General features: G+C 42.2%; 1 protein-coding gene across 4 annotated transcripts in view; it reads left to right on the top strand.

Moving 5' to 3' along the window:
• The window catches only part of SAMD12 (sterile alpha motif domain containing 12), a 372,276-nt gene that overhangs the window by 39,249 nt on the left and 318,688 nt on the right, over nt 1-14,339 (top strand). The gene's annotated exons all lie outside the window — the stretch shown is intronic.

Genomic DNA, 14,339 nt, shown 5'->3' with positions numbered 1-14,339 from the left:
TGCTTGGTTCTAGGCAACAATAAATGAAAATGTTGACTGCATCCCTTTTGGAATGAAACTTAAACACATTTGGGGGCCATGTCCTGTCAGTGAGGCCGAGTGTGGTGTAGAATGGGCTATCAAGAAGAATGCATTGGACTTAAAGGTGAAAGATTTGTTTGCCAGGCTCAGATTTATGGTTTTATGACATTAGGCATGTCATGTGACTCTCCAGGCCTCAGATTCTTCTTCTATGGAGATCATAAAAACTCCCTCCCTTCACCATTGGGCTGAGGAGATGAAATACCATCATGCACTGGAAGGATTTTGTAAAGGCCCAGTGCCACATGTATGAGGGACTTTTGCTGACACACACAGTTAATCACTGGTGTTTTTATTAAATATATGCCCGTGATGCAGGTACTGTTTCCAAGACTCTTCATGTATGGCCTAGTGTGTCCCTGTAACAATTCTGTGAAGTAGACAATCATAAACAGGACTCGAATCAGTGAAAGAGATGACCATTTCTGTTTTGTTTTTGGATACTTAGTTCTTTTTAGTCTTGGATGTAGGCACATAACACACCAATAAGATGGGACGGGGCAGGGTAGATGATTCTTTAGTAAGGACCACGTGTTCTAAAGGTTTTCCTTAATGGGGGGCTCCTGGGTGGCTCAGTCGTTAAGTGTCTGCCTTTGACTTAGGGCGTGATCCCAGCGTTCTGGGATCGAGCCCCGCATCAGGCTCCTCTGCTGGGAGCCTGCTTCTTCTCCCACTCCCCCTGCTGTGTTCCCTCTCTCACTGGCTGTCTCTTTCTCTGTCAAATAAATAAATAAAATCTAATAAAATAAAAAAAAATAAAGGTTTTCCATAATGGAACTGGCAGTAGATGGGTTTTTGTTGGAAATCAGTGAAGATGCCCATATTTGGGGCACAGTTGAAGATGTTCTATGAGTTTGCCCCTTGGAAATTAAACTTTTTTTCATAGGGTATTTGGTTTCTCCCTTATGCGTTCTCTGCAAAGGAATTTCCTTTCAGATGTGTGTGTGAATGAATCTGTGCGAGCCTTGGAAAGCAAAAGTTACGATCACCCAAGAAAAACTTGAAGTTAGAAAGGTCACTTTACTGTCCTATAATAACCAACTCCCTCCACACTCCAAATGCCTTCCAAAATTAAATGTGAATTTCTCTGCTTTATCCACAATTTGGAATAATTACTATTGTTACTTCCTTTCTCGATGGTGGGTAATTAAAACTGATGACCTGAAGTGTATGCTTGTGCGTGTCGTAGAGCATGGGAAATGATTAGCCAGGATATCGCACATATTTTGCACTGAGTGTTTTAGTGGAGAGAAATTGCATCTCATAGGAAATTGGTTGATGGTTGAAGTTTGGTTTGTGAGCAGAGTTGGAAATAGGTGAACCCTGTTATATCCTGTTAGATTTAAACGTCCTCAATCTCTGATGCTACGTGGGCATCTTGAAAGAGCAAGGGGGAGAAAAAAGTATTAAGGATCTTTAACTAGGAAGATAAATAGCTTGAGTAGGATCTTTTCAAAAGGATGCAAGAAAAGCTGTTATTCGTCTGATTTTAATTCAATTTTAAACATTTTAAGATTATCTCTTATTTGAAAATAGACCAGTAATACAAAGCTTTATTTAAATCTGACATGGTGTGATTACTTGTGATGCGATGTGAATTATTTGGAATATGTGATACTGTAGTAATTTCTGAATTTCATGTTGGTAGCATTTTCCTTTGCCTCTAGGTCAGTTTATGGTTGCTTTGCTGAAAACGTACTTCCCTGAGAATGTAGTAGTCTGTAATGAGCCTTTCCTCGGGAGTAGAGCAGACCACGTATTAGAAACCAGACTCACTTGAATTATCCAGGTCATCGACAGTGGAAGAGGTTAAGGAAATTGAGTGTTTTCACATTGACATCATATTTAGGAGTGAACAGACCGAAAGCTTTAGTAGAGCTTAGACAAAGTATTTATTGCTTTTCTTCACAGAGGACCTGATGACAGTGGTGATTGCTGGGGGGCGATGGGGGGTGGGGTGCAGAATTAAAAGTAAGGACCAGAGTGTGATTACTGCAGACCTGCAGTCTTACCTACACGAACCTTCTTTGCCACGGTATGAACTTGTTACGTGCGTGTACAAACACACTTAAATGTTTTTGTTGCCTTAAGAGGGTTATGGAGTTGTGAGTTTTCTTTTTTCCTTGTAAGTGAAGTGAATCTCGGGTAACTTGACCTACTCTAAACTTAATTAAAAAAAAAAAATTCTGGCTAGAAATATATGCATTTAAAGCCACTCGGTAGTATAAATTGGTACAGTTTTTCTGGAGGACAGTCTGATAGTAGTTATTAAAATTTTAAATATGTGTAATTTTTGAGTCCATAATTCCCTCTCTAGAAATTTGTCCTAAGAAATAATCATCCAGATGTGCAAAAATGACTGCAGGACAATGATCACTCTGGTGTGGTTTGTAATATGAAAATGTTGGAAACAGCCCCTATGCCCATTCCTAGGATGCTGGCTAAAGGAACTACATCTGTTCATGCCATGGTTTAGAATTCTTCCTGTATGAGGGTAAAGGAGACCTATGTATTTATCTTCGTCTTCTCGGGCTCCTATAACAAAATACCACTGACTAGGTGGCTTATAAACAATAGAAATTTTTTTTCAGATTTTATTTATTTGATAGAAAATGAGGGAGCACAGGTAAGGGGAGCAGCAGAGGCAGAGGGAGAGGGAGAAGTAGACACCTTGCTGAGCAGGGAGCCTGATGAGGGGCTTATTTCCAGGACCCTGGGATCATGACCTGAGCCAAAGGCAGACGCTTAACTGATTAAGCCACCCAGGTCCCAGGTCCCCTAAACCATAGGAATGTATTTCTTACAGTTCTGGAGGCTGGGAAGTTCAAGATCAAAGTGCCACCAGATTTGGTCTGAAGAGGGCCCACCTCCTGTTCCTAGATGGCCATCCTGGCACTGTGTGACAGGTTGGAAAGGGACAAGGGTGCTCTCTGGAGCCTCCTTTAGAGCACTCATTGCATTCATGAGGGCTCCACTCTCATGACCTAAGCGCCCACAAAAGGCTCCACTAAGACCAGCACATTGGGGGTCAACCATGAATTTTAACAGAACATAGACACTGCTATAGATTGAATGTCTATGTGGGAACATTAGTGTGATAATATTTTAAAGCGAGGGAGAGGAGGAGAAAGGCACAGTGTATATAACATGTTCCCATTTGTGTAAAAAGGTCTTTTTCTGGAAAAAAAAAAAAAAAGAAAGGAGAGGTGGGGGGGGGGCATTGCTGATTCTGGAAAAGTTTATTCCACAATTGGAACAGCGATATCTGGAGTTGAGCTTTTGGGGAAAATGTTCTCTTCTGTTTTGAGGTTTTTTGTGTTTTTTTTTTTTTTAAAGATATGCATGTTTTTAAGTGTATTGACTTCAAATCCTTTTTCAGATTGCCCCATTAACTTGAATAGCTCAGCTGTGACTTTTTCTGTTTGAGTCAATATTCTGCCTTTTAAGGTGCTGTATTTCCTTCCACACCTTCTCATTGTTGCTAGTAGGTTATTTGCCAAGGCAGTGAGTTCTCTTGGAGACTCTTTGCCTTCACATGCCTTCTGTTGTGGAGACCATTTTGTAAGGTGCTTTTGTGTTTGCCTCTTTTTGAACTTTTTGGAATGTCACAGCTCTGACCAAGTGTTATGGTACAGTTCAGTTTGACTTTCTATCCCTTTGCTACTGATTATGCAAATCAAGTGCCCCACCCCACCCCCTTCCCATATGCACTTTCCTGTTTGCAGGCTTCACACAGGGAACCTGGTTCCATTTCCCCATCATGCCTGTGGCCTCGCCACTTGGAGTCCAGCCATGTTGGGTTTTGAAACCAATCCCTCCCCATGTCACCTGTTCCAGATCCCCAGCAAGCATAGTGAGCTTAATGCCTCCTCTCTGCTGTGGTTTTCTGACACCTAAAGATTTCTTTTCTGTGATTTCAAGCTTGGCTTTATATCAACTTAAAAATGTACTTTCTAGTACCTCTACGTTTCTAGAGCCTGAGGAAGGGGGGATTGTAGCATGAGCTTTTAATATACCATCTTGACTCTGAAATTTGTATTGCTTTCATAATCTAAAAATATATATCTCTTTCCTCCCTCTCTTTCTCTCTCATCTCTATTCTTGGAAAAATTATCTTTTTTGCTTCTCTTAGAATGTGATTTTAGAGCCGTTGGCTCTAATCCTCAAAAGACTAGAACTCTAGTTCCAGAAAGAGGGGGTCTGTGCCAGGAGATGCCTGTAGCTCTTACAGACCAAAGAGAAACCAATGGAGAACCAAACTCCCTTTTAATTAAGCCTTATGATTGGGCAGCATTGAGTCTAGTTGGAAAAAAAAAGTGGAGCCAACTGAAATGTGGATCTGCAAAAGATATTTATCAATGTAAATTCTAAATATTTCTGGACACTTGGGACTCAGAGTACACATGCAAGTTCAAGTTCAAGGTGAAAAAAAATACACACACACACACACACCCTATGTTAACTGTTAACTTAGTTTTACAGTTGGATACAGAGCAAGAGATAAGAAGTAGAGCATTTTCATCTCCTAGGGAGGTGCAGAAATTGTAAAGGTACAGGGCCTCTGGGCCCCTCCCCCATAGAGGGGCGTGTACAACTACCACAGATGAGAACCAAAGTGGTCTTAACACAGAGGAGGCACAGCCTCTGTTTCCCATTGATTTATTTTTATTCTTTTTACCATTTCAGTCCTGGAGGCCCAAGGCCAACTCCCAGTCCTACAGACCACGTGTAGTTCCACAGAGCAGTTTCCAAGGAAATAGTCCTATGAGAGGCTGAGGTCCTTCCTGGACAGGCCCAGCCCTGAGGTTCATTAACCCTTTTCTCACAAGCAGTAGGGATGGGACAGCCAGAGAGTATGCACCAACAGAATAAAACTGGACCTGTGTTGGGAAATATGCAGCAGTAAGAATGGAAGCAGTGAAGTTGAAGAACCTCGAGCCAAGGTTTGAGCCAAGGTTTGGCAGCAGATGTCCTCAGGTGTGCTCAGCAGCAGTCTCCTTGGAGTCAAGATTCATGGTTTGGAAACAGGTTAGAACAGTATAGCAGAGCCAAGTTTATGGGCTGTGAGTGCTGCAGTGAGGAGCAAGGATCTATTTTCTACCTGCACTGTCCAAAATGGTAGCCACTAGGCATATGTGGCTACTTAAATTTATTAAAATTGAATACAGTAGATTCACTTCCCTGGTCCTACCGACCAAATTTCAAGTGGTCAGCTGCCACATGTATCTAGGGACAACTATTTTGGATAGCACAGACCTTGAACATCACAGAAAGTTCTGTGGGACAGCAGTGCTCTGATCTATAGAAAACTACTGAAGTTCTCTGGGTTATAGGAATAAGACGAAAAAGTAGTACTAACATTCTCTCTGACTCTTGTCCTTGGGCCTTGGAGCATAGGTGCATCAGTCATAAGAAATTTTGAAATAGGGGTCTGTTTTGAGAATGATCCCAGATGCTCTGATGGTTGGGATTTCAGTTCCCATGACAACTACGGCTGTGGAATGAAGCAGCCTATCAGCAGGCAGGATCCTGGCCATTCCCCATTGAAATTCTGGGATGTATGTTCACCAGTGGCCTAAACTTTTGCCTTCTAGACTTGATTTTCTAAGTGCTCACAAGGAAATGCTGCTCCCTTTGTGTTCTTATGCCTACAGGATAAGGGTTTCCTATAGTAAATCCTTTTTTTTTTTTTTTTTTTGGCCAACAGTGGTAATTCACTAGAACCTATAAAGTGGTAAGGCACAGTGATAATCAGGAGTCATGGTGGCTTTTTGAAGACAGTTTTTTGAATGTCCCTTGTATATGCTTGACTACCCAGTATTGTGTGTGTGTGGAGATGTGGTACTAGATCTTACAACCCTGAGATCATGACCTGAGCCAGCTGAAATCAGGAATTGGACACTTAATTGGACACTGAGCCACCCAGAGGCCGGCGTATATATTTTTTTAATGTATATCCCCATTTTGTAGCTAAGAAAACAAAGTGTTCAAATGACTTGCCAGAACTTAGTTTCTGGCTAACAACTAGAGGAAGTTGGCATTCAAATGTAAGTCGAATGACTGCAAACCCAGGGTTTTTTATTCCCTTGATGCTAAATGTACAAATGACTTATTTATTTGAAAAGAAAATAGAATCTGTTATACTGAGAATCTGGCCAACTAGGCAGAAGAAGAGGTTAAAAAACACTACATGTCATCTGTATTCCTCAGAGAGAAACACCAAAAATCTTGATCTCTGTTTTATATAAGACAGAAGCAATGCCAGCATCCAAAACAGTGAATAATTGGCTGCATTTGGCTTTGGGATGCATTCTGTGAATCTTTGGCAGCAGATAGCCTTTTCTCATTAGGCTAATATTAGATTTAGTTTGTATTTCTTTGGCACAGAGTTGAAGGAGCTGGCCTAGAACTTGGTGCTGAGGCAGGAAGAGGAGAAAGCCTGGTGCTTTGGATAAGCCACAGGCCGATAAATGAGAGTTGATTGGAGGTGGCTGGTGGACGTTTGTAACTATGAGCAGGAAGCATTCATCTAGGATTAAAACAGAAAACTAAAAGAATTTTGACTTGGGTTAAAAGGCGATGGGTGGATCGTACTTAACCTTGATCAAATTACATTGCTCAGCTGCCTCTGAGAAGGTCTATGGCAATTTGGGGATAGAATGATCTAATTCTTGGCTATCTGTATTTCTTGGCTCAGGGAGCAAGCATGTCTCCAAAAGCGGCCAATCCAATATAATGTTATCAATGATATGAAGGGACATAATGCATGGGAAACATGATGAGCACACACTTTAAGAATTGTCAGAAGGGTCAGAACAAGAGAGACAAGCCAGAATGACTTCATGCTGTGTGAGTTCCAGGGCCTCAACACATATATACTGGGCACTTGGAAAGATCTCAGGAAAAACTATAGCCAACCCTTATTTGAAGAGGTAAGCATTCATTACTGAAGTGTTGAGCTCTGGAAAGTGTAATAAGTAGGATGTATTTGAGCCATAGATTCATGGTATGCTCAACAAAGAAGGAACCTTAGGGAGCATCTCCCCACCCAATTTATAGGTAAGGGAACTGAGACTCTGAGCTTCTCCAAAATTTTGAGGCCAGTAGTGGCCCAGTCTAGCCTGAAACATAGTTCTAATCCATGGCCAGTGCTTTCCAGTCTAGTATGCTGACAAATTTATATGACACGAGTTTTAGAGCTGTTTGGTTAATGGTACTTTTCTGGTGTATTAAGACTATAGTGTGTGCCATGTGAAGCCGCAGAATGAAAGGTGATGTTCAGGGAAGATAGAGCTCCTGACAGCAGGTGGATCAGAACCCAGTTACGGTTTCATTGACAGTTTTTTTTTTTTTTTTTTTTTTTTTAAGTTTTTTTTTTTTTTTTTTTTTAAAGATTTTATTTATTTATTTGACAGAGATAGAGACAGCCAGTGAGAGAGGGAACACAAGCAGGGGGAGTGGGAGAGGAAGAAGCAGGCTCACAGCGGAGGAGCCTGATGTGGGGCTCGATCCCGTAACGCCAGGATCACGCCCTGAGCCGAAGGCAGACGCTTAACCGCTGTGCCACCCAGGCGCCCCTTCATTGACAGTTTTGACAGAGCAAAGACAGGCCTCTGGAGGAGAGGGCATTTGAGTTCTAGGGGGGGCTTGTCTGGAAGCACTCTGCCCAAATGCTTTTCCTTTCCATTTTGAAACTCTGAAGATCAATATCCAACCAAGGGAGCAGTTAGAGTCCATAACAGTCAGCATTGAGATACTTCAGAATACTGTGCCTCTACATAAAGCCAAATGTACATCTTGTACCTGAGAAAGAGACAAACGTAGGTGGGACTTAGGACAGCAGTGAGCCTCTTCTGTAATTGTGATGAAGATGCTAGTCCTTGATGAGTGAGATTGGAAAAGCCTAGACGTATCTAAGAGCCCTGGTCAACCCAGCTGAGTAAAGAACTCAAGAAGCAGGTAAAGCAGAGCCACACATTCAAATGTGAGAAAATGTAAGATGAACATCAGAGGGTAGTAGAAGAAAGCAGGGGTTAGCCTTTGCCTACACCCATAGCTAGAGGGCTGATGCTAGTTCCTAGGGAGGGGCATTATAGATTAACACACACATCTTCTCTGAGCCCGTACCCTCTCTCTCTACACATACACATGCTGAAATACCTTCTTTATAAAATGCATGTTTAGGAAGATTTTTAAGTAAATGTCTGCTTTCCTTGTTAGCCTATACTGTAGTTGTTCAACTATGAACATTTGAACTCAGGTGACCATTTAGAACAGGGGTTTGCAAACTTTATTATAAAGAGCCAGATGGTAAATGGCTCTGCGTGGGGTGGAGGGGAGGGGGTGTTGCTATCTCCACATGACTTTGAGTAAGTGGATGCATTTCGCTAAGTGGTGGACCTGTGGCTTAGATACACATCTGCATGTCCTCACTGCTCCATATCACCTTGGCTGTGCCTCAGCCGATAGGGGACACTAGATAGCTCAGCTTCTGTTGCTGCACACCCAATATTATAGCGAACTGTGGGGAGTGGGGTGGGAGGTAGAAGGGGTACTTCAAATCATTTTAAAGAAACACTTTCTCTTCTCTGTAAACATATAAATGAGCATGGCGTATGTTCTGTTTGGATATAAAAATGTCAAAAGTTTATAGTTGGAAAGGAAAAAAAAATTGTAATAAGTAATCACTTAAAACTGCCCTGATATTACTCCCATGTTGAGAAAGATTTTGTAATAATTGAATTGGAAAAATGTATTCCACTATGTAAAAGAAACAAAATGCAAATGGCATAGGCACTTCTGTTGTATAGAGACGAATGAACGTGACATGCCGATGAGTATTCCATCTGTCCCAACTATCCATTCTGAAATCCATGCATGTCACATCTGCACTGCCATCCCATGGATCCACCTCACCATCTCTTCTTCCATGGACCACATCAGTAGCTTCTTAACTGGCTTCCATTTCACTCGTCCTCCTGCGATCATTCTCCACACAGCAGTATTGAATCAGAGGAAACCATGCATCTGCTAGGCATCCTTAATAGTTTTCATAGCACTTAATGAATCTAAATCTTTACTTTATCGTGAGTGATAAGACCCTAAGACTTTTGGGCCACACTTGCCTTCTCAACTTCACTACATAGTGGGCTCCCTTCTGGTTGTCTAAGCTCCAGACATACTTGTCTTTGTTTCTTGAATATACCAAGGTCATTCTGTCTTGAGAGCATTGGTACTTGCCATCCCTTCCACCTTTCCCCCCCCCCTTGATCATTGCACAGCTGATTCCTTGTCATTTAGGTCCTAGCTCAAATGTGCCTCTAGAAAAGCCTGACCACCCTAACTGAATTAGTCCCCTAGGCACATTCTGACGTCACGGTTTTTCCTTCATAGAACTTCTTCCTGTCTGAAATCTGTTGATTTTCTGTGTTTCCAGTAAAATTGAACCTCCTTGAGAGCAGTCATCTTGTCTGTCTTCTTCACTGTTATAACATCATCACCAGGTACAGTGTCCAGAACATAATAAAGAACATTTTTGGTGAATGAATCAGTTGATGTGAGAAAGAAGTCTCTTGCCGCTGAGTCTTCCTCTCTTTTGCCCTGTAGTTTTATTATCTGTACCTTCTCTACAAGTGAGCAGAAAGATAAATCTTGCTGCTTCCTGTAATGGTGGACCAGGTCAGGAGAATACTTTTCTGAATGGTGAGTGCAAGTGAGACATCCTACACAGGGCGAGCAAGGAATACTTCCATAGCCAATCTATTATCCTTCATCCTCACAAAGTCTAGATTGTCCCTATGCCAGGGCAAATAGCTGTTTTGCAGTCTATGGCAAGCATTCCAAACTTAAAGACTCTCCAACCTCCGTGTCAGGACCCAGTGATCTCTGCTACCTCCAGGGTTGGCCAAGATTTCAGATGGCAAGTTTCCTTCACCCCCCATCTGTAGCTCTCTGCAGGGTCCTCATTGTAAGATCACCTGACTCCCCTGATTGCTACCCCATTTCCCTGAAGTCAAACTTGAAGGAAATGGAAAGCAACAGCTTCTCCTTAAATGATTAAGAACTTCTGACTTAAATTGAAAATCAGACCACCAGGTACCAATCAATACCTAAAACATTATTCCCAGTTCTTTATGAATCAGAAATAGCTTTCAAATGTTGCTTTCGCAGGTAACCTTAGATCTATACTATCACAGTCGGCTTGGGTTGCTGTAATGAAATACTATAGACTTGGTAGCTCAAACAATAGACTTATGCCTCTCACAGTTCTGGAGGCTGAGCAGTCCCAAGATCAAGGTACCAGCTAATTAACTCCTGGTGAGAGCCTTCTACCTGTCTTGCAGATGGGTAACCTTCTGGCTGTGGTTTCACATGGTAGGGAGAGAGTGAGCTCTTGTGTTTCTTCCTCTTCCTGAAAGGACATTAATTCTATGGAGCCCCACCCTCACGATCTCACCCAAAACTATCTCCTAAAGGCCCCCATTACCAAATGCCATTACACTGAAGGTTAGGGCTTCAAGTTAGGAATTTGGGAGGGGACACAAGCATTTGGTCCATAACATACCAAACGTGAATTTTGGCCAGAAGCCAAATAGCTGAGTGTTAAATCATGGTTTAGCTGAAGTTGAATTTCACCATCATAGAATGAATGTCTGGCATACAAGAATAAACCTGAAATATTAATAAGAATGTCTATTTATTACAACTTAATTAAAAATTATACCAAGGAGATTTTGTTTAAAATTGGCATTGTAATGCAGTGGTAATAACTTCTCTGAGCTGTCAGCTCTTGTGGTTTTTACATCGCACATCTATGATGCTGAAAATGTGCTCTCTTTCAGCTGAGGTTAGTAATGGAGCAACCTACATTTTTGTCCAACTCTGTCACTTACAGGGTCATGCTAATGGTGATATTGCACCCCCACCTCCCCCCCACCCCCAGTCATTAAGTTTTCTCCTCCAACAATGACTACTGAAGACTTCTACTCTTGGGCTTGCCATCGTGGTTGAATGTCATGAGGCAACTTCATTGAAACAATCCCATAAACTAAAGTTTTAGTTCTTTTAGTATTTGAAAAAGTTGCTTTAAAAAAAAAAATCTCAAAATGAAGCTCAATTTTGTTGCTATCCCTTGTGGTTTTCCTTTTTTAAAGCAGTGTTTTCACAGTACGCATTGTAAAACACGGTTCTCAACTCAGATCCTGTTGTTCATCTAATGGCCCCATTTTCCTCAAAAGCCAGCGTCCTGTAGATGCCCTCCCGGGCCCTGCGTGACCTGTCCTGTGGCAAGTCACTCACGTCATCTGCAGCTACACTCTTGCTCGCTTAGGCGGCTTCTAGATTAAGCCAGGCGTCTCCCAGCTCAGAGCCTTGTACTGGCTGGTCCCCTCCACCCGCAGTTCCTTTCCTCGGGATGCGCACGCTCTGCTGCTCCATCGCTTTTCCTTTCCATCGCTGCTTCACCTTCTCCGTGAGGTTGACATGGGCTCTTCTATTATAGTGACCCCTTCCCCAGTGCTCCTGATCCCCTCCCCAGCTCCAGTGTACTCATCACTTGCTAGAACAATGTATCGCTTCCGTATTCTGAGCATGTTTATCTTACAACTTCATCCACCAGAGTGTAAACTCTGAGGGCCGGGACCTGTTTTGTTCAGCGATAGATCCCTATGACTTAGAGCCATGCCTCGTGTGTGTCCTAGGGGTGCAGCTATTTTTTTGTTTATGTGAATTTTTTAATCACATATGAAGTATACATTTATCACTTGGCTGATAAACTTTATATCTTGTATGAAGCAAACCAGGAGAATCTTACTCTAAGTTACATGCCTTGTTTTACTGGAAAGGGAATTTTCTCATAGCAACCATAAACCTGAAATACACCCCATTGTTATTTTTTTTAAAGATTTTATTTATTTATTTGACAGAGCACACAAGCAGGGGAGCGGCAGACAGAGGGAGAAGCAGGCTCCCCGCTGAGCAGGGAGCCCAAAGTGGGGCTCAGTCCCAGGACCCTGGGATCATGGCCTGAGCCGAAGGCAGACATTTCACCTACTGAGCCACCCAGGCACCCCACACCCCTACTTATGTTACTCGTGATGCTATGGTGATCAGATATGTAAATAACTTGTATGATCAAATGATCATTAATTGCACACAAGTTTGGGGCTGCCAGAAACACACTTGAAATGGCATTCGGCTACTTGGTTTGCCAAGAACCAAGGTCAAAGCCAAATCCTAATAGCAGAGTTTTGGCCAAATGCCACAACCAAAGCCGGACTCTGGCATCTCCTCGTTCTTAATATAATTGTTCACATGTCTACCTTACATACTATGTAACCTGTTTTTTGAGGGGAGATCTGATACTAGCCTTCTCTCATGTTCTAGTAAATAGACAAGGGTTAACCCTACAAAGGCCCAGAAAATAGTAACTACTGGAAGTTGGTCAGTACAGGCCAGAAGAGAGGAAGACATCAAAACTTGGATTTGTTACCATGTAGGCATTTTTATAGAGAATATGTGACTTTACTATTTTGATTTATCTTCAAATTACATAGTAAAACCCAGAGGCTCTGGGGCCTTGGTCTGATCCCTGCCCTGCTACTTAATAGCTGTACCACCTGGGGCTAACTTCTTGACCTCCTTTTGGCTTCAGTGTCTTCATCTATCCAGTAGGGATTATCCTCGTCTTTACCTCACTATGTGGTGGTTAGAATCACTGCAGTTTATACATACAGTGCTTAAAACAGCTCCTGGCATATTGTAAGCATGATGTAAGTTTGCTACTATTGTTATTCTTATTATCGTTATCCTCAAAATATTTTGGCCAGATGGATTAGAGAATATACTTTTTTTTTTTTAAAGATTTTATTTTTTTATTTGACAGAGATAGAGACAGCCAGCGAGAGAGGGAACACAAGCAGGGGGAGTGGGAGAGGAAGAGCAGGCTCCCAGCAGAGGAGCCTGATGTGGGGCTCGATCCCATAACGCCGGGATTACGCCCTGAGCCGAAGGCAGGCGCTTAACCGCTGTGCCACCCAGGCGCCCCCCCCCCCTTTTTTTTTTAAGCAGTGGGTTTCGAATTGGGTGCCTACAGCCATATTGGGTTTATCAGCAAGTTTTGTTTGCCCACACAAAGTTCACTGATTCAACAGTGGAAAAACCCAGAAATTCTTAATTTAAAAGCTCCAGATTTCCCACATCAACTTAAAAAACCTGGAAATGATAAGCCTAAATTTATACCAGCTGCAGCTGTCACCAGTTGCCCCTTTTAGTTTGGTTCTGTCCGTGCCTGGCCCGCTTTACTCCTTGTGTTTCCAGCTAGGCTCCTACAGGCCATTTAGTTTGTGACCCTTGGCAAACAGGACCCTGACATAGTATAAAAGGTATAGTTAACCTTCTCTTATTCCATGAGAATGGCTCCTGTATCCTTAAAACATGTGCATGTCATTCTATATGCAAAGTATCTATTAGACCCCTTTTTTGGTGATACTATATTGAGCAAGACAGAAGTGGAAACTGGATCTCAAACATGTACTGTGATGCAAATTCTAATATATATTTGGAAGGAAACCAACTGAGGTCTGAGAAACTGTTAAAAATGTTAAAAATACAGCCGTGCCAAAAGAAGCAAGAACACTTCGTGGAACTGGGTCAGCTTGTGCAAAGACCCTCAAGTACAGAAGACTATATCCTGCGTAGAAAAGAAGACCAATGTGGCAAGTTTACAAATGGCTCAAGAGGATACTGGAGGAGAGATCGTGTGGTTTTGTCTGAATTTTATACTTAGTTCAATGGAAATCGTTGAAGGGCTTTAGATAGGGGAGGGACTTAAAAAGAGAAGACTTGAGCTGCTCTTCAGGGAGTTGATTAGAAGCAAGCAAGAATAGAAATGGGGAGGCTGGGAAGTGACTATTGGAGTTTATGGTGTTGAGAGATGGTGGTGTGTTGGTCCAGGGTGGAGTCAGTAGAAATGGGGAGAAGTAAGCAAATTTAAGTTCATTTTGAAGATAGAATTGGGGAGACATGATTAGGTATAACCCGTGAGGCAAAGGGAGGAACCAAGGGTGACTCCTATGTTACTGGTTGGAGCAGTTAACTAGGTATTGGTGTTATTTAATAAGATAGGTAAATTGGCAAGGGAGGGTGTTTAAAGGGGAAGCTTTGGGTCGGGGGGCGGGAATCAGAGGTTTCATTTTGACCATGTTACTTTTAAAATTTGAGTTACATACAGGAGAAGATATCAACTAGGTTGTTAGACT

This window comes from Ursus maritimus, unplaced genomic scaffold (assembly GCF_017311325.1).
Source record: "Ursus maritimus isolate PB19 unplaced genomic scaffold, ASM1731132v1 scaffold_9, whole genome shotgun sequence".
NCBI classification, from domain to species: domain Eukaryota; kingdom Metazoa; phylum Chordata; class Mammalia; order Carnivora; family Ursidae; genus Ursus; species Ursus maritimus.
Note: the sequence above shows the minus strand (reverse complement) of the source record. Positions and strands in the feature narration are given on the sequence as shown.